We start from the raw sequence: 20,973 nt of genomic DNA on the forward strand, positions 1-20,973 counted from the left end.
ATATAAAAATTTCATTTTTTCCAGGATTTGGATGGAATTTTCGATTTTTTGGGGGTGGTCATGAATTAAGCTCCTTTTCGCTCTAGGACGCATAGATTTTTTGGGGGTGGTCATGAATTAAGCTCCTTTTCGCTCTAGGACGCATAGTTTAGGAGATATGAGCAAAACAAGTTTTTCATATAAAAATTTCAATTTTTTCAGGATTTAGTTGGAATTTTCGATTTTTTGGTGGTGGTCATGAATTAAGCTCCTTTTCGCTGTAGGACGCATAGTTTAGGAGATATGAGCAAAACAAGTTTTTCATATAAAATTTTCAATTTTTTCAGGATTTGGTTGGAATTTTCGATTTTTTGGGGGTGGTCATGAATTAAGCTCCTTTTCGCTGTAGGACGCATAGTTTAGGAGATATGAGCAAAACAAGTTTTTCATATAAAAATTTCATTTTTTCCAGGATTTGGATGGAATTTTCGATTGTTTGGGGGTGGTCATGAATTAAGCTCCTTTTCGCTCTAGGACGCATAGTTTAGGAGATATGAGCAAAACAAGTTTTTCATATAAAAATTTAAATTTTTTCAGGATTTGGATGGAATCTTCGATTTTTTGGGGGTGGTCATGAATTAAGCTCCTTTTCGCTGTAGGACGCATAGTTTAGGAGATATGAGCAAAACAAGTTTTTCATATAAAAGTTTCAATTTTTTCAGGATTTGGTTGGAATTTTCGATTTTTTGGGGGTGGTCATGAATTAAGCTCCTTTTCGCTCTAGGACGCATAGTTTAGGAGATATGAGCAAAACAAGTTTTTCATATAAAAATTTCAATTTTTTCAGGATTTGGATGGAATTTTCGATTTTTTGGGGGTGGTCATGAATTAAGCTCCTTTTCGCTGTAGGACGCATAGTTTAGGAGATATGAGCAAAACAAGTTTTTCATATAAAAATTTCAATTTTTTCAGGATTTGGTTGGAATTTTCGATTTTTTGGTGGTGGTCATGAATTAAGCTCCTTTTCGCTGTAGGACGCATAGTTTAGGAGATATGAGCAAAACAAGTTTTTCATATAAAAATTTCAATTTTTTAAGGATTTGGTTGGAATTTTCGATTTTTTGGGGGTGGTCATGAATTAAGCTCCTTTTCGCTCTAGGACGCATAGTTTAGGAGATATGAGCAAAACAAGTTTTTCATATAAAAATTTCAATTTTTTCCAGGATTTGGATGGAATTTTCGCTTTTTTGGTGGTGGTCATGAATTAAGCTCCTTTTCGCTCTAGGACGCATAGTTTAGGAGATATGAGCAAAACAAGTTTTTCATATAAAAATTTCAATTTTTTCAGGATTTGGATGGAATTTTCGATTTTTTGGGGGTGGTCATGAATTAAGCTCCTTTTCGCTCTAGGACGCATAGTTTAGGAGATATGAGCAAAACAAGTTTTTTATAAAAAATTTTAAATTTTTTCAGGATTTGGATGGAATTTTCTATTTTTTGTGGTGGTCATGAATTAAGCTCCTTTTCGCTGTAGGACGCATAGTCTAGGAGATATGAGCAAAACAAGTTTTTCATATAAAAATTTCATTTTTTCCAGGATTTGGATGGAATTTTCGATTTTTTGGGGGTGGTCATGAATTAAGCTCCTTTTCGCTCTAGGACGCATAGTTTAGGAGATATGAGCAAAACAAGTTTTTCATATAAAAATTTCAATTTTTTCAGGATTTGGATGGAATTTTCGATTTTTTGGGGGTGGTCATGAATTAAGCTCCTTTTCGCTGTAGGACGCATAGTTTAGGAGATATGAGCAAAACAAGTTTTTCATATAAAAATTTCAATTTTTTCAGGATTTGGTTGGAATTTTCGATTTTTTGGGGGTGGTCATGAATTAAGCTCCTTTTCGCTCTAGGACGCATAGTTTAGGAGATATGAGCAAAACAAGTTTTTCATATAAAAATTTCAATTTTTTCAGGATTTGGATGGATTTTTCGATTTTTTGGGGGTGGTCATGGATTAAGCTCCTTTTCGCTCTAGGACGCATAGTTTAGGAGATATGAGCAAAACAAGTTTTTCATATAAAAATTTCAATTTTTTCAGGACTTGGTTGGAATTTTCGATTTTTTGGTGGTGGTCATGAATTAAGCTCCTTTTCGCTCTAGGACGCATAGTATAGGAGATATGAGCAAAACAAGTTTTTCATATAAAAATTTAAATTTTTTCAGGATTTGGATGGAATTTTCGATTTTTTGGGGATGGCCATGAATTAAGCTCCTTTTCGCTGTAGGACCCATAGTTTAGGAGATATGAGCAAAACAAGTTTTTCATATAAAAATTTCAATTTTTTCAGGATTTGGTTGGAATTTTCGATTTTTTGGGGGTGGTCATGAATTAAGCTCCTTTTCGCTGTAGGACGCATAGCTTAGGAGATATGAGCGAAACAAGTTTTTCATATAAAAATTTCAATTTTTTCAGGATTTGGTTGGAATTTTCGATTTTTTGGGGGTGGTCATGAATTAAGCTCCTTTTCGCTGTAGGACGCATAGTTTAGGAGATATGAGCAAAACAAGTTTTTCATATAAAAATTTCAATTTTTTCCAGGATTTGGATGGAATTTTCGCTTTTTTGGTGGTGGTCATGAATTAAGCTCCTTTTCGCTGTAGGACGCATAGTTTAGGAGATATGAGCAAAACAAGTTTTTCATATAAAAATTTCAATTTTTTCAGGATTTGGATGGAATTTTCGATTTTTTGGGGGTGGTCATGAATTAAGCTCCTTTTCGCTGTAGGACGCATAGCTTAGGAGATATGAGCAAAACAAGTTTTTCAATTTTTTCAGGATTTGGTTGGAATTTTCGATTTCTTGGGGGTGGTCATGAATTAAGCTCCTTTTCGCTCTAGGGCGCATAGTTTAGGAGATATGAGCAAAACAAGTTTTTCATATAAAAATTTCAATTTTTTCAGGATTTGGTTGGAATTTTCGATTTTTTGGGGGTGGTCATGAATTAAGCTCCTTTTCGCTCTAGGACGCATAGTTTAGGAGATATGAGCAAAACAAGTTTTTCATATAAAAATTTCAATTTTTTCAGGATTTGGTTGGAATTTTCGATTTTTTGGGGGCGGTCATGAATTAAGCTCCTTTTCGCTCTAGGACGCATAGTTTAGGAGATATGAGCAAAACAAGTTTTTCATATAAAAATTTCAATTTTTTCAGGATTTGGATGGAATTTTCGATTTTTTGGGGGTGGTCATGAATTAAGCTCCTTTTCGCTGTAGGACGCATAGTTTAGGAGATATGAGCAAAACAAGTTTTTCATATAAAAATTTCAATTTTTTCAGGATTTGGTTGGAATTTTCGATTTTTTGGGGGTGGTCATGAATTAAGCTCCTTTTCGCTCTAGGACGCATAGTTTAGGAGATATGAGCAAAACAAGTTTTTCATATAAAAATTTCAATTTTTTCAGGATTTGGTTGGAATTTTCGATTTTTTGGGGGTGGCCATGAATTAAGCTCCTTTTCGCTGTAGGACCCATAGTTTAGGAGATATGAGCAAAACAAGTTTTTCATATAAAAATTTCAATTTTTTCAGGATTTGGATGGAATTTTCGATTTTTTGGGGGTGGTCATGAATTAAGCTCTTTTTCGCTGTAGGACGCATAGTTTAGGAGATATGAGCAAAACAAGTTTTTCATATAAAAATTTCAATTTTTTCAGGATTTGGTTGGAATTTTCGATTTTTTGGGGGTGGTCATGAAGCTCCTTTTCGCTCTAGGACGCATAGTTTAGGAGATATGAGCAAAACAAGTTTTTCATATAAAAATTTCAATTTTTTCAGGATTTGGTTGGAATTTTCGATTTTTTGGGGGTGGTCATGAATTAAGCTCCTTTTCGCTCTAGGACGCATAGTTTAGGAGATATGAGCAAAACAAGTTTTTCATATAAAAATTTCAATTTTTTCAGGATTTGGATGGAATTTTCGATTTTTTGGGGGTGGTCATGAATTAAGCTCCTTTTCGCTCTAGGACGCATAGTTTAGGAGATATGAGCAAAACAAGTTTTTCATATAAAAATTTCAATTTTTTCAGGATTTGGTTGGAATTTTCGATTTTTTGGTGGTGGTCATGAATTAAGCTCCTTTTCGCTGTGGACGCATAGTTTAGGAGATATGAGCAAAACAAGTTTTTCATATAAAAATTTCAATTTTTTCAGGATTTGGATGGAATTTTCGATTTTTTGGGGGTGGTCATGAATTAAGCTCCTTTTCGCTCTAGGACGCATAGTTTAGGAGATATGAGCAAAACAAGTTTTTTATAAAAAATTTTAAATTTTTTCAGGATTTGGATGGAATTTTCGATTTTTTGGGGGTGGTCATGAATTAAGCTCCTTTTCGCTGTAGGACGCATAGTTTAGGAGATATGAGCAAAACAAGTTTTTTATAAAAAATTTTAAATTTTTTCAGGATTTGGATGGAATTTTCTATTTTTTTGTGGTGGTCATGAATTAAGCTTCTTTTCGCTTTAGGACGCATAGTTTAGGAGATATGAGCAAAACAAGTTTTTCATATAAAAATTTCAATTTTTTCCAGGATTTGGATGGAATTTTCGCTTTTTTGGTGGTGGTCATGAATTAAGCTCCTTTTCGCTCTAGGACGCATAGTTTAGGAGATATGAGCAAAACAAGTTTTTCATATAAAAATTTCAATTTTTTCAGGATTTGGGTGGAATTTTCGATTTTTTGGGGGTGGTCATGAATTAAGCTCCTTTTCGCTCTAGGACGCATAGTTTAGGAGATATGAGCAAAACAAGTTTTTTATAAAAAATTTTAAATTTTTTCAGGATTTGGATGGAATTTTCTATTTTTTTGTGGTGGTCATGAATTAAGCTCCTTTTCGCTGTAGGACGCATAGTTTAGGAGATATGAGCAAAACAAGTTTTTCATATAAAAATTTCATTTTTTCCAGGATTTGGATGGAATTTTCGATTTTTTGGGGGTGGTCATGAATTAAGCTCCTTTTCGCTCTAGGACGCATAGTTTAGGAGATATGAGCAAAACAAGTTTTTTATAAAAAAATTTTAAATTTTTTCAGGATTTGGATGGAATTTTCTATTTTTTTGTGGTGGTCATGAATTAAGCTCCTTTTCGCTTTAGGACGCATAGTTTAGGAAAAATGAGCAAAACAAGTTTTTCATATAAAAATTTCAATTTTTTCCAGGATTTGGATGGAATTTTCGCTTTTTTGGTGGTGGTCATGAATTAAGCTCCTTTTCGCTCTAGGACGCATAGTTTAGGAGATATGAGCAAAACAAGTTTTTCATATAAAAATTTCAATTTTTTCAGGATTTGGGTGGAATTTTCGATTTTTTGGGGGTGGTCATGAATTAAGCTCCTTTTCGCTCTAGGACGCATAGTTTAGGAGATATGAGCAAAACAAGTTTTTTATAAAAAATTTTAAATTTTTTCAGGATTTGGATGGAATTTTCTATTTTTTTGTGGTGGTCATGAATTAAGCTCCTTTTCGCTCTAGGACGCATAGTTTAGGAGATATGAGCAAAACAAGTTTTTCATATAAAAATTTCAATTTTTTCAGGATTTGGATGGAATTTTCGATTTTTTGGGGGTGGTCATGAATTAAGCTCCTTTTCGCTCTAGGACGCATAGTTTAGGAGATATGAGCAAAACAAGTTTTTCATATAAAAATTTCAATTTTTTCAGGATTTGGATGGAATTTTCGATTTTTTGGGGGTGGTCATGAATTAAGCTCCTTTTCGCTGTAGGACGCATAGTTTAGGAGATATGAGCAAAACAAGTTTTTCATATAAAAATTTCAATTTTTTCAGGATTTGGTTGGAATTTTCGATTTTTTGGGGGTGGTCATGAATTAAGCTCCTTTTCGCTCTAGGACGCATAGTTTAGGAGATATGAGCAAAACAAGTTTTTCATATAAAAATTTCAATTTTTTCAGGATTTGGTTGGAATTTTCGATTTTTTGGGGGTGGTCATGAATTAAGCTCCTTTTCGCTCTAGGACGCATTGTTTAGGAGATATGAGCAAAACAAGTTTTTCATATAAAAATTTCAATTTTTTCAGGATTTGGATGGAATTTTCGATTTTTTTCGGGTGGTCATGAATTAAGCTCCTTTTCGCTCTAGGACGCATAGTTTAGGAGATATGAGCAAAACAAGTTTTTCATATAAAAATTTCAATTTTTTCAGGATTTGGATGGAATTTTCGATTTTTTGGGGGTGGTCATGAATTAAGCTCCTTTTCGCTCTAGGACGCATAGTTTAGGAGATATGAGCAAAACAAGTTTTTTATATAAAAATTTCAATTTTTTCAGGATTTGGATGGAATTTTCGATTTTTTGGGGGTGGTCATGAATTAAGCTCCTTTTCGCTCTAGGACGCATAGTTTAGGAGATATGAGCAAAACAAGTTTTTTATAAAAAATTTTAAATTTTTTCAGGATTTGGATGGAATTTTCTATTTTTTTGTGGTGGTCATGAATTAAGCTCCTTTTCGCTCTAGGACGCATAGTTTAGGAGATATGAGCAAAACAAGTTTTTCATATAAAAATTTCATTTTTTCCAGGATTTGGATGGAATTTTCGATTTTTTGGGGGTGGTCATGAATTAAGCTCCTTTTCGCTCTAGGACGCATAGTTTAGGAGATATGAGCAAAACAAGTTTTTCATATAAAAATTTCAATTTTTTCAGGATTTGGATGGAATTTTCGATTTTTTGGGGGTGGTCATGAATTAAGCTCCTTTTCGCTCTAGGACGCATAGTTTAGGAGATATGAGCAAAACAAGTTTTTTATAAAAAATTTTAAATTTTTTCAGGATTTGGATGGAATTTTCTATTTTTTTTGTGGTGGTCATGAATTAAGCTCCTTTTCGCTGTAGGACGCATAGTTTAGGAGATATGAGCAAAACAAGTTTTTCATATAAAAATTTCATTTTTTCCAGGATTTGGATGGAATTTTCGATTTTTTGGGGGTGGTCATGAATTAAGCTCCTTTTCGCTCTAGGACGCATAGTTTAGGAGATATGAGCAAAACAAGTTTTTCATATAAAAATTTCAATTTTTTCAGGATTTGGATGGAATTTTCGATTTTTTGGTGGTGGTCATGAATTAAGCTCCTTTTCGCTCTAGGACGCATAGTTTAGGAGATATGAGCAAAACAAGTTTTTCATATAAAAATTTCATTTTTTCCAGGATTTGGATGGAATTTTCGATTTTTTGGGGGTGGCCATGAATTAAGCTCCTTTTCGCTGTAGGACCCATAGTTTAGGAGATATGAGCAAAACAAGTTTTTCATATAAAAATTTCAATTTTTTCAGGATTTGGATGGAATTTTCGATTTTTTGGGGGTGGTCATGAATGAAGCTCCTTTTCGCTGTAGGACGCATAGTTTAGGAGATATGAGCAAAACAAGTTTTTCATATAAAAATTTCAATTTTTTCAGGATTTGGTTGGAATTCTCGATTTTTTGGGGTTGGTCATGAATTAAGCTCCTTTTCGCTCTAGGACGCATAGTTTAGGAGATATGAGCAAAACAAGTTTTTCATATAAAAATTTCATTTTTTTCAGGATTTGGTTGGAATTTTCGATTTTTTGGGGGTGGTCATGAATTAAGCTCCTTTTCGCTCTAGGACGCATAGTTTAGGAGATATGAGCATAACAAGTTTTTCATATAAAAATTTCAATTTTTTCAGGATTTGGATGGAATTTTCGATTTTTTGGTGGTGGTCATGAATTAAGCTCCCTTTCGCTCTAGGACGCATAGTTTAGGAGATATGAGCAAAACAAGTTTTTCATATAAAAATTTCAATTTTTTCAGGATTTGGTTGGAATTTTCGATTTTTTGGGGGTGGTCATGAATTAAGCTCCATTTCGCTCTAGGACGCAAAGTTTAGGAGATATGAGCAAAACAAGTTTTTCATATAAAAATTTCAATTTTTTCAGGATTTGGATGGAATTTTCGATTTTTTGTGGGTGGTCATGAATTAAGCTCCTTTTCGCTCTAGGACGCATAGTTTAGGAGATATGAGCAAAACAAGTTTTTTATAAAAAATTTTAAATTTTTTCAGGATTTGGATGGAATTTTCTATTTTTTTGTGGTGGTCATGAATTAAGCTCCTTTTCGCTTTAGGACGCATAGTTTAGGAGATATGAGCAAAACAAGTTTTTCATATAAAAATTTCAATTTTTTCCAGGATTTGGATGGAATTTTCGCTTTTTTGGTGGTGGTCATGAATTAAGCTCCTTTTCGCTCTAGGACGCATAGTTTAGGAGATATGAGCAAAACAAGTTTTTCATATAAAAATTTCAATTTTTTCAGGATTTGGTTGGAATTTTCGATTTTTTGGGGGTGGTCATGAATTAAGCTCCTTTTCGCTCTAGGACGCATAGTTTAGGAGATATGAGCAAAACAAGTTTTTTATAAAAAATTTTAAATTTTTTCAGGATTTGGATGGAATTTTCTATTTTTTTGTGGTGGTCATGAATTAAGCTCCTTTTCGCCGTAGGACGCATAGTTTAGGAGATATGAGCAAAACAAGTTTTTCATATAAAAATTTTATTTTTTCCAGGATTTGGATGGAATTTTCGATTTTTTGGGAGTGGTCATGAATTAAGCTCCTTTTCGCTTTAGGACGCATAGTTTAGGAGATATGAGCAAAACAAGTTTTTCATATAAAAATTTCAATTTTTTCAGGATTTGGATGGAATTTTCGATTTTTTGGGGGTGGTCATGAATTAAGCTCCTTTTCGCTGTAGGACGCATAGTTTAGGAGATATGAGCAAAGTTTAGGAGATATGAGCAAAACAAGTTTTTCATATAAAAATTTCAATTTTTTCCAGGATTTGGATGGAATTTTCGCTTTTTTGGTGGTGGTCATGAATTAAGCTCCTTTTCGCTCTAGGACGCATAGTTTAGGAGATATGAGCAAAACAAGTTTTTCATATAAAAATTTCAATTTTTTCAGGATTTGGATGGAATTTTCGATTTTTTGGGGGTGGTCATGAATTAAGCTCCTTTTCGCTCTAGGACGCATAGTTTAGGAGATATGAGCAAAACAAGTTTTTTATAAAAAATTTTAAATTTTTTCAGGATTTGGATGGAATTTTCTATTTTTTTGTGGTGGTCATGAATTAAGCTCCTTTTCGCTGTAGGACGCATAGTTTAGGAGATATGAGCAAAACAAGTTTTTCATATAAAAATTTTATTTTTTCCAGGATTTGGATGGAATTTTCGATTTTTAGGGAGTGGTCATGAATTAAGCTCCTTTTCGCTTTAGGACGCATAGTTTAGGAGATATGAGCAAAACAAGTTTTTCATATAAAAATTTCAATTTTTTCAGGATTTGGATGGAATTTTCGATTTTTTGGGGGTGGTCATGAATTAAGCTCCTTTTCGCTGTAGGACGCATAGTTTAGGAGATATGAGCAAAACAAGTTTTTCATATAAAAATTTCAATTTTTTCAGGATTTGGATGGAATTTTCGATTTTTTGGGGGTGGCCATGAATTAAGCTCCTTTTCGCTGTAGGACCCATAGTTTAGGAGATATGAGCAAAACAAGTTTTTCATATAAAAATTTCAATTTTTTCAGGATTTGGATGGAATTTTCGATTTTTTGGGGGTGGTCATGAATTAAGCTCCTTTTCGCTGTAGGACGCATAGTTTAGGAGATATGAGCAAAACAAGTTTTTCATATAAAAATTTCAATTTTTTCAGGATTTGGTTGGAATTTTCGATTTTTTGGGGGTGGTCATGAATTAAGCTCCTTTTCGCTGTAGGACGCATAGTTTAGGAGATATGAGCAAAACAAGTTTTTCATATAAAAATTTCAATTTTTTCAGGATTTGGTTGGAATTTTCGATTTTTTGGGGGTGGTCATGAATTAAGCTCCTTTTCGCTCTAGGACGCATAGTTTAGGAGATATGAGCAAAACAAGTTTTTCATATAAAAATTTTAAATTTTTTCAGGATTTGGATGGAATTTTCTATTTTTTTGTGGTGGTCATGAATTAAGCTCCTTTTCGCTTTAGGACGCATAGTTTAGGAGACATGAGCAAAACAAGTTTTTCATATAAAAATTTCAATTTTTTCCAGGATTTGGATGGAATTTTCGCTTTTTTGGTGGTGGTCATGAATTAAGCTCCTTATCGCTCTAGGACGCATAGTTTAGGAGATATGAGCAAAACAAGTTTTTCATATAAAAATTTCAATTTTTTCAGGATTTGGATGGAATTTTCGATTTTTTGGGGGTGGTCATGAATTAAGCTCCTTTTCGCTGTAGGACGCATAGTTTAGGAGATATGAGCAAAACAAGTTTTTCATATAAAAATTTCAATTTTTTCAGGATTTGGTTGGAATTTTCGATTTTTTGGGGGTGGTCATGAATTAAGCTCCTTTTCGCTCTAGGACGCATAGTTTAGGAGATATGAGCAAAACAAGTTTTTCATATAAAAATTTCAATTTTTTCAGGATTTGGATGGAATTTTCGATTTTTTGGGGGTGGTCATGAATTAAGCTCCTTTTCGCTCTAGGACGCATAGTTTAGGAGATATGAGCAAAACAAGTTTTTCATATAAAAATTTCAATTTTTTCAGGATTTGGTTGGAATTTTCGAATTTTTGGTGGTGGTCATGAATTAAGCTCCTTTTCGCTCTAGGACGCATAGTTTAGGAGATATGAGCAAAACAAGTTTTTCATATAAAAATTTCAATTTTTTCAGGATTTGGATGGAATTTTCGATTTTTTGGGGGTGGCTATGAATTAAGCTCCTTTTCGCTGTAGGCCCCTAGTTTAGGAGATATGAGCAAAACAAGTTTTTCATATAAAAATTTCAATTTTTTCAGGATTTGGATGGAATTTTCGAGTTTTTGGGGGTGGTCATGAATTAAGCTCCTTTTCGCTGTAGGACGCATAGTTTAGGAGATATGAGCAAAACAAGTTTTTCATATAAAAATTTCAATTTTTTCAGGATTTGGTTGGAATTTTCGATTTTTTGGGGGTGGTCATGAATTAAGCTCCTTTTCGCTCTAGGACGCATAGTTTAGGAGATATGAGCAAAACAAGTTTTTCATATAAAAATTACAATTTTTTCAGGATTTGGTTGGAATTTTCGATTTTTTGGGGGTGGTCATGAATTAAGCTCCTTTTCGCTCTAGGACGCATAGTTTAGGAGATATGAGCAAAACAAGTTTTTCATATAAAAATTTCAATTTTTTCAGGATTTGGATGGAATTTTCGATTTTTTGGTGGTGGTCATGAATTAAGCTCCTTTTCGCTCTAGGACGCATAGTTTAGGAGATATGAGCAAAACAAGTTTTTCATATAAAAATTTCAATTTTTTCAGGATTTGGTTGGAATTTTCGATTTTTTGGGGGTGGTCATGAATTAAGCTCCTTTTCGCTCTAGGACGCATAGTTTAGGAGATATGAGCAAAACAAGTTTTTCATATAAAAATTTCAATTTTTTCAGGATTTGGATGGAATTTTCGTTTTTTGGGGGTGGTCATGAATTAAGCTCGTTTTCGCTCTAGGACGCATAGTTTAGGAGATATGAGCAAAACAAGTTTTTTATAAAAAATTTTAAATTCATCAGGATTTGGATGGAATTTTCTATTTTTTTGTGGTGGTCATGAATTAAGCTCCTTTTCGCTGTAGGACGCATAGTTTAGGAGATATGAGCAAAACAAGTTTTTCATATAAAAATTTCATTTTTTCCAGGATTTGGAAGGAATTTTCGATTTTTTGGGGGTGGTCATGAATTAAGCTCCTTTTCGCTCTTGGACGCATAGTTTAGGAGATATGAGCAAAACAAGTTTTTCATATAAAAATTTCAATTTTTTCAGGATTTGGATGGAATTTTCGATTTTTTTGGGCGTGGTCATGAATTAAGCTCCTTTTCGCTGTAGGACGCATAGTTTAGGAGATATGAGCAAAACAAGTTTTTCATATAAAAAATTCATTTTTTTCAGGATTTGGATGGAATTTTCGATTTCTTGGGGGTGGTCATGAATTAAGCTCCTTTTCGCTCTAGGACGCATAGTTTAGGAGATATGAGCAAAACAAGTTTTTCATATAAAAATTTCAATTTCTTTCAGGATTTGGTTGGAATTTTCGATTTTTTGGGGGTGGTCATGAATTAAGCTCCTTTTCGCTCTAGGACGCATAGTTTAGGAGATATGAGCAAAACAAGTTTTTCATATAAAAATTTCAATTTTTTCAGGATTTGGTTGGAATTTTCGATTTTTTGGGGGTGGTCATGAATTAAGCTCCTTTTCGCTCTAGGACGCATAGTTTAGGAGATATGAGCAAAACAAGTTTTTCATATAAAAATTTCAATTTCTTCAGGATTTGGATGGAATTTTCGATTTTTTGGGGGTGGTCATGAATTAAGCTCCTTTTCGCTGTAGGACGCATAGTTTAGGAGATATGAGCAAAACAAGTTTTTCATATAAAAATTTCAATTTTTTCAGGATTTGGTTGGAATTTTCGATTTTTTGGGGGTGGTCATGAATTAAGCTCGTTTTCGCTCTAGGACGCATAGTTTAGGAGATATGAGCAAAACAAGTTTTTCATATAAAAATTTCAATTTTTTCAGGATTTGGATGGAATTTTCGATTTTTTGGGGGTGGCCATGAATTAAGCTCCTTTTCGCTGTAGGACCCATAGTTTAGGAGATATGAGCAAAACAAGTTTTTCATATAAAAATTTCAATTTTTTCAGGATTTGGATGGAATTTTCGATTTTTTGGGGGTGGTCATGAATTAAGCTCCTTTTCGCTCTAGGACGCATAGTTTAGGAGATATGAGCAAAACAAGTTTTTCATATAAAAATTTCAATTTTTTCAGGATTTGGTTGGAATTTTCGATTTTTTGGGGGTGGTCATGAATTAAGCTCCTTTTCGCTCTAGGACGCATAGTTTAGGAGATATGAGCAAAACAAGTTTTTCATATAAAAATTTCAATTTTTTCAGGATTTGGATGGAATTTTCGACTTCTTGGGGGTGGTCATGAATTAAGCTCCTTTTCGCTCTAGGACGCATAGTTTAGGAGATATGAGCAAAACAAGTTTTTCATATAAAAATTTCAATTTTTTCAGGATTTGGTTGGAATTTTCGATTTTTTGGTGGTGGTCATGAATTAAGCTCCTTTTCGCTCTAGGACGCATAGTTTAGGAGATATGAGCAAAACAAGTTTTTCATATAAAAATTTAAATTTTTTCAGGATTTGGATGGAATTTTCGATTTTTTGGGGGTGGCCATGAATTAAGCTCCTTTTCGCTGTAGGACCCATAGTTTAGGAGATATGAGCAAAACAAGTTTTTCATATAAAAATTTCAATTTTTTCAGGATTTGGATGGAATTTTCGATTTTTTGGGGGTGGTCATGAATTAAGCTCCTTTTCGCTGTAGGACGCATAGTTTAGGAGATATGAGCAAAACAAGTTTTTCATATAAAAATTTCAATTTTTTCAGGATTTGGTTGGAATTTTCGATTTTTTGGGGGTGGTCATGAATTAAGCTCCTTTTCGCTGTAGGACGCATAGTTTAGGAGATATGAGCAAAACAAGTTTTTCATATAAAAATTTCAATTTTTTCAGGATTTGGATGGAATTTTCGATTTTTTTGGGGGTGGTCATGAATTAAGCTCCTTTTCGCTCTAGGACGCATAGTTTAGGAGATATGAGCAAAACAAGTTTTTCATATAAAAATTTCAATTTTTTCAGGATTTGGATGGAATTTTCGATTTTTTGGGGGTGGTCATGAATTAAGCTCCTTTTCGCTCTAGGACGCATAGTTTAGGAGATATGAGCAAAACAAGTTTTTTATAAAAAATTTTAAATTTTTTCAGGATTTGGATGGAATTTTCTATTTTTTTGTGGTGGTCATGAATTAAGCTCCTTTTCGCTGTAGGACGCATAGTTTAGGAGATATGAGCAAAACAAGTTTTTCATATAAAAATTTCATTTTTTCCAGGATTTGGATGGAATTTTCGATTTTTTGGGGGTGGTCATGAATTAAGCTCCTTTTCGCTCTAGGACGCATAGTTTAGGAGATATGAGCAAAACAAGTTTTTCATATAAAAATTTCAATTTTTTCAGGATTTGGATGGAATTTTCGATTTTTTGGGGGTGGTCATGAATTAAGCTCCTTTTCGCTGTAGGACGCATAGTTTAGGAGATATGAGCAAAACAAGTTTTTCATATAAAAATGTCAATTTTTTCAGGATTTGGTTGGAATTTTCGATTTTTTGGGGGTGGTCATGAATTAAGCTCCTTTTCGCTCTAGGACGCATAGTTTAGGAGATATGAGCAAAACAAGTTTTTCATATAAAAATTTCAATTTTTTCAGGATTTGGATGGAATTTTCGATTTTTTGGTGGTGGTCATGAATTAAGCTCCTTTTCGCTCTAGGACGCATAGTTTAGGAGATATGAGCAAAACAAGTTTTTCATATAAAAATTGCAATTTTTTCAGGATTTGGTTGGAATTTTCGATTTTTTGGTGGTGGTCATGAATTAAGCTCATTTTCGCTCTAGGACGCATAGTTTAGGAGATATGAGCAAAACAAGTTTTTCATATAAAAATTTCAATTTTTTCAGGATTTGGATGGAATTTTCGATTTTTTGGGGGTGGTCATGAATTAAGCTCCTTTTCGCTGTAGGACGCATAGTTTAGGAGATATGAGCAAAACAAGTTTTTAATAAAAAATTTTAAATTTTTTCAGGATTTGGATGGAATTTTCGATTTTTTGGGGGTGGTCATGAATTAAGCTCCTTTTCGCTCTAGGACGCATAGTTTAGGAGATATGAGCAAAACAAGTTTTTCATATAAAAATTTCAATTTTTTCAGGATTTGGTTGGAATTTTCGATTTTTTGGGGGTGGTCATGAATTAAGCTCCTTTTCGCTCTAGGACGCATAGTTTAGGAGATATGAGCAAAACAAGTTTTTCATATTAAAATTTCAATTTTTTCAGGATTTGGTTGGAATTTTCGATTTTTTGGGGGTGGTCATGAATTAAGCTCCTTTTCGCTCTAGGACGCATAGTTTAGGAGATATGAGCAAAACAAGTTTTTCATATAAAAATTTCAATTTTTTCGGGATTTGGATGGAATTTTCGATTTTTTGGTGGTGGTCATGAATTAAGCTCCTTTTCGCTGTAGGACGCATAGTTTAGGAGATATGAGCAAAACAAGTTTTTCATATAAAAATTTCAATTTTTTCCAGGATTTGGATGGAATTTTCGCTTTTTTGGTGGTGGTCATGAATTAAGCTCCTTTTCGCTCTAGGACGCATAGTTTAGGAGATATGAGCAAAACAAGTTTTTCATATAAAAATTTCAATTTTTTCAGGATTTGGATGGAATTTTCGATTTTTTGGGGGTGGTCATGAATTAAGCTCCTTTTCGCTCTAGGACGCATAGTTTAGGAGATATGAGCAAAACAAGTTTTTTATAAAAAATTTTAAATTTTTTCAGGATTTGGATGGAATTTTCTATTTTTTGTGGTGGTCATGAATTACGCTCCTTTTCGCTGTAGGACGCATAGTTTAGGAGATATGAGCAAAACAAGTTTTTCATATAAAAATTTCATTTTTTCCAGGATTTGGATGGAATTTTCGATTTTTTGGGGGTGGTCATGAATTAAGCTCCTTTTCGCTCTAGGACGCATAGTTTAGGAGATATGAGCAAAACAAGTTTTTCATATAAAAATTTCAATTTTTTCAGGATTTGGATGGAATTTTCGATTTTTTGGGGGTGGTCATGAATTAAGCTCCTTTTCGCTCTAGGACGCATAGTTTAGGAGATATGAGCAAAACAAGTTTTTCATATAAAAATTTCAATTTTTTCAGGATTTGGTTGGAATTTTCGATTTTTTGGGGGTGGTCATGAATTAAGCTCCTTTTCGCTCTAGGACGCATAGTTTAGGAGATATGAGCAAAACAAGTTTTTCATATAAAAATTTCAATTTTTTCATGATTTGGATGGAATTTTCGATTTTTTGGGGGTGGTCATGAATTAAGCTCCTTTTCGCTCTAGGACGCATAGTTTAGGAGATATGAGCAAAACAAGTTTTTCATATAAAAATTTCAATTTTTTCAGGATTTGGTTGGAATTTTCGATTTTTTGGTGGTGGTCATGAATTAAGCTCCTTTTCGCTCTAGGACGCATAGTTTAGGAGATATGAGCAAAACACGTTTTTCATATAAAAATTTCAATTTTTTCAGGATTTGGTTGGAATTTTCGATTTTTTGGGGGTGGTCATGAATTAAGCTCCTTTTCGCTCTAGGACGCATAGTTTAGGAGATATGAGCAAAACAAGTTTTTCATATAAAAATTTCAATTTTTTCAGGATTTGGTTGGAATTTTCGATTTTTTGGGGGTGGTCATGAATTAAGCTCCTTTTCGCTCTAGGGCGCATAGTTTAGGAGATATGAGCAAAACAAGTTTTTCATATAAAAATTTCAATTTTTTCAGGATTTGGTTGGAATTTTCGATTTTTTGGGGGTGGTCATGAATTAAGCTCGTTTTCGCTCTAGGACGCATAGTTTAGGAGATATGAGCAAAACAAGTTTTTCATATAAAAATTTCAATTTTTTCAGGATTTGGATGGAATTTTCGATTTTTTGGGGGTGGTCATGAATTAAGCTACTTTTCGCTCTAGGACGCATAGTTTAGGAGATATGAGCAAAACAAGTTTTTCATATAAAAATTTCAATTTTTTCAGGATTTGGTTGGAATTTTCGATTTTTTGGGGGTGGTCATGAATTAAGCTCCTTTTCGCTCTAGGACGCATAGTTTAGGAGATATGAGCAAAACAAGTTTTTTATAAAAAATTTTAAATTTTTCAGGATTTGGATGGAATTTTCGATTTTTTGGTGGTGGTCATGAATTAATTTCCGCTGTAGGACGCATAGTTTAGGAGATATGAGCAAAACAAGTTTTTCATATAAAAATTTCAATTTTTTCAGGATTTGGTTGGAATTTTCGATTTTTTGGGGGTGGTCATGAATTAAGCTCCTTTTCGCTCTAGGACGCATAGTTTAGGAGATATGAGCAAAACAAGTTTTTCATATAAAAATTTCAATTTTTTCAGGATTTGGATGGAATTTTCGATTTTTTGGGGGTGGTCATGAATTAAGCTCCTTTTCGCTCTAGGACGCATAGTTTAGGAGATATGAGCAAAACAAGTTTTTTATAAAAAATTTTAAATTTTTCAGGATTTGGATGGAATTTTCGATTTTTTTGGGGGTGGTCATGAATTAAGCTCCTTTTCGCTCTAGGACGCATAGTTTAGGAGATATGAGCAAAACAAGTTTTTTATAAAAAATTTTAAATTTTTTCAGGATTTGGATGGAATTTTCTATTTTTTGTGGTGGTCATGAATTAAGCTCCTTTTCGCTGTAGGACGCATAGTTTAGGAGATATGAGCAAAACAAGTTTTTCATATAAAAATTTCATTTTTTCCAGGATTTGGATGGAATTTTCGATTTTTTGGGGGTGGTCATGAATTAAGCTCCTTTTCGCTCTAGGACGCATAGTTTAGGAGATATGAGCAAAACAAGTTTTTCATATAAAAATTTCAATTTTTTCAGGATTTGGATGGAATTTTCGATTTTTTGGGGGTGGTCATGAATTAAGCTCCTTTTCGCTCTAGGACGCATAGTTTAGGAGATATGAGCAAAACAAGTTTTTCATATAAAAATTTCAATTTTTTCAGGATTTGGTTGGAATTTTCGATTTTTTGGGGGTGGTCATGAATTAAGCTCCTTTTCGCTCTAGGACGCATAGTTTAGGAGATATGAGCAAAACAAGTTTTTCATATAAAAATTTCAATTTTTTCATGATTTGGATGGAATTTTCGATTTTTTGGGGGTGGTCATGAATTAAGCTCCTTTTCGCTCTAGGACGCATAGTTTAGGAGATATGAGCAAAACAAGTTTTTCATATAAAAATTTCAATTTTTTCAGGATTTGGTTGGAATTTTCGATTTTTTGGTGGTGGTCATGAATTAAGCTCCTTTTCGCTCTAGGACGCATAGTTTAGGAGATATGAGCAAAACAAGTTTTTCATATAAAAATTTCAATTTTTTCAGGATTTGGATGGAATTTTCGATTTTTTGGGGGTGGCCATGAATTAAGCTCCTTTTCGCTGTAGGACCCATAGTTTAGGAGATATGAGCAAAAAAAGTTTTTCATATCAAAATTTCAATTTTTTCAGGATTTGGATGGAATTTTCGATTGTTTGGGGGTGGTCATGAATTAAGCTCCTTTTCGCTGTAGGACGCATAGTTTAGGAGATATGAGCAAAACAAGTTTTTCATATAAAAATTTCAATTTTTTCAGGATTTGGATGGAATTTTCGATTTTTTGGGGGTGGTCATGAATTAAGCTCCTTTTCGCTGTAGGACGCATAGTTTAGGAGATATGAGCAAAACAAGTTTTTCATATAAAAATTTCAATTTTTTCAGGATTTGGTTGGAATTTTCGATTTTTTGGGGGTGGTCATGAATTAAGCTCCTTTTCGCTCTAGGACGCATAGTTTAGGAGATATGAGCAAAACACGTTTTTCATATAAAAATTTCAATTTTTTCAGGATTTGGTTGGAATTTTCGATTTTTTGGGGGTGGTCATGAATTAAGCTCCTTTTCGCTCTAGGACGCATAGTTTAGGAGATATGAGCAAAACAAGTTTTTCATATAAAAATTTCAATTTTTTCAGGATTTGGTTGGAATTTTCGATTTTTTGGGGGTGGTCATGAATTAAGCTCCTTTTCGCTCTAGGACGCATAGTTTAGGAGATATGAGCAAAACAAGTTTTTCATATAAAAATTTCAATTTTTTCAGGATTTGGTTGGAATTTTCGATTTTTTGGGGGTGGTCATGAATTAAGCTCGTTTTCGCTCTAGGACGCATAGTTTAGGAGATATGAGCAAAACAAGTTTTTCATATAAAAATTTCAATTTTTTCAGGATTTGGATGGAATTTTCGATTTTTTGGGGGTGGTCATGAATTAAGCTACTTTTCGCTCTAGGACGCATAGTTTAGGAGATATGAGCAAAACAAGTTTTTCATATAAAAATTTCAATTTTTTCAGGATTTGGTTGGAATTTTCGATTTTTTGGGGGTGGTCATGAATTAAGCTCATTTTCGCTCTAGGACGCATAGTTTAGGAGATATGAGCAAAACAAGTTTTTTATAAAAAATTTTAAATTTTTCAGGATTTGGATGGAATTTTCGATTTTTTGGTGGTGGTCATGAATTAATTTCCGCTGTAGGACGCATAGTTTAGGAGATATGAGCAAAACAAGTTTTTCATATAAAAATTTCAATTTTTTCAGGATTTGGTTGGAATTTTCGATTTTTTGGGGGTGGTCATGAATTAAGCTCCTTTTCGCTCTAGGACGCATAGTTTAGGAGATATGAGCAAAACATGTTTTTCATATAAAAATTTCAATTTTTTCAGGATTTGGATGGAATTTTCGATTTTTTGGGGGTGGTCATGAATTAAGCTCATTTTCGCTGTAGGACGCATAGTTTAGGAGATATGAGCAAAACAAGTTTTTTATAAAAAATTTTAAATTTTTTCAGGATTTGGATGGAATTTTCTATTTTTTTGTGGTGGTCATGAATTAAGCTCCTTTTCGCTTTAGGACGCATAGTTTAGGAGATATGAGCAAAACAAGTTTTTCATATAAAAATTTCAATTTTTTCCAGGATTTGGATGGAATTTTCGCTTTTTTGGTGGTGGTCATGAATTAAGCTCCTTTTCGCTCTAGGACGCATAGTTTAGGAGATATGAGCAAAACAAGTTTTTCATATAAAAATTTCAATTTTTTCAGGGTTTGGTTGGAATTTTCGATTTTTTTGGGGTGGTCATGAATTAAGCTCCTTTTCGCTGTAGGACGCATAGTTTAGGAGATATGAGCAAAACAAGTTTTTCATATAAAAATTTCAATTTTTTCAGGATTTGGATGGAATTTTCGATTTTTTGGAGGTGGTCATGAATTAAGCTCCTTTTCGCTCTAGGACGCATAGTTTAGGAGATATGAGCAAAACAAGTTTTTCATATAAAAATTTCAATTTTTTCAGGATTTGGATGGAATTTTCGATTTTTTGGGGGTGGTCATGAATTAAGCTACTTTTCGCTCTAGGACGCATAGTTTAGGAGATATGATCAAAACAAGTTTTTCATATAAAAATTTCAATTTTTTCAGGATTTGGATGGAATTTTCGATTTTTTGGGGGTGGTCATGAATTAAGCTCCTTTTCGCTCTAGGACGCATAGTTTAGGAGATATGAGCAAAACAAGTTTTTCATATAAAAATTTCAATTTTTTCAGGATTTGGATGGAATTTTCGATTTTTTGGGGGTGGTCATGAATTAAGCTCCTTTTCGCTCTAGGACGCAAAGTTTAGGAGATATGAGCAAAACAAGTTTTTTATAAAAAATTTTAAATTTTTTCAGGATTTGGATGGAATTTTCTATTTTTTTGTGGTGGTCATGAATTAAGCTCCTTTTCGCTCTAGGACGCATAGTTTAGGAGATATGAGCAAAACAAGTTTTTCATATAAAAATTTCAATTTTTTCAGGATTTGGATGGAATTTTCGATTTTTTGGGGGTGGTCATGAATTAAGCTCCTTTTCGCTGTAGGACGCATAGTTTAGGAGATATGAGCAAAACAAGTTTTTCATATAAAAATTTCAATTTTTTCAGGATTTGGTTGGAATTTTCGATTTTTTGGGGGTGGTCATGAATTAAGCTCCCTTTCGCTCTAGGACGCATAGTTTAGGAGATATGAGCAAAACAAGTTTTTCATATAAAAATTTCAATTTTTTCAGGATTTGGATGGAATTTTCGATTTTTTGGGAGTGGTCATGAATTAAGCTCCTTTTCGCTGTAGGACGCATAGTTTAGGAGATATGAGCAAAACAAGTTTTTCATATAAAAATTTCAATTTTTTCAGGATTTGGTTGGAATTTTCGATTT

This window comes from Haematobia irritans, chromosome 1 (assembly GCF_050003625.1).
Source record: "Haematobia irritans isolate KBUSLIRL chromosome 1, ASM5000362v1, whole genome shotgun sequence".
NCBI lineage: Eukaryota > Metazoa > Arthropoda > Insecta > Diptera > Muscidae > Haematobia > Haematobia irritans.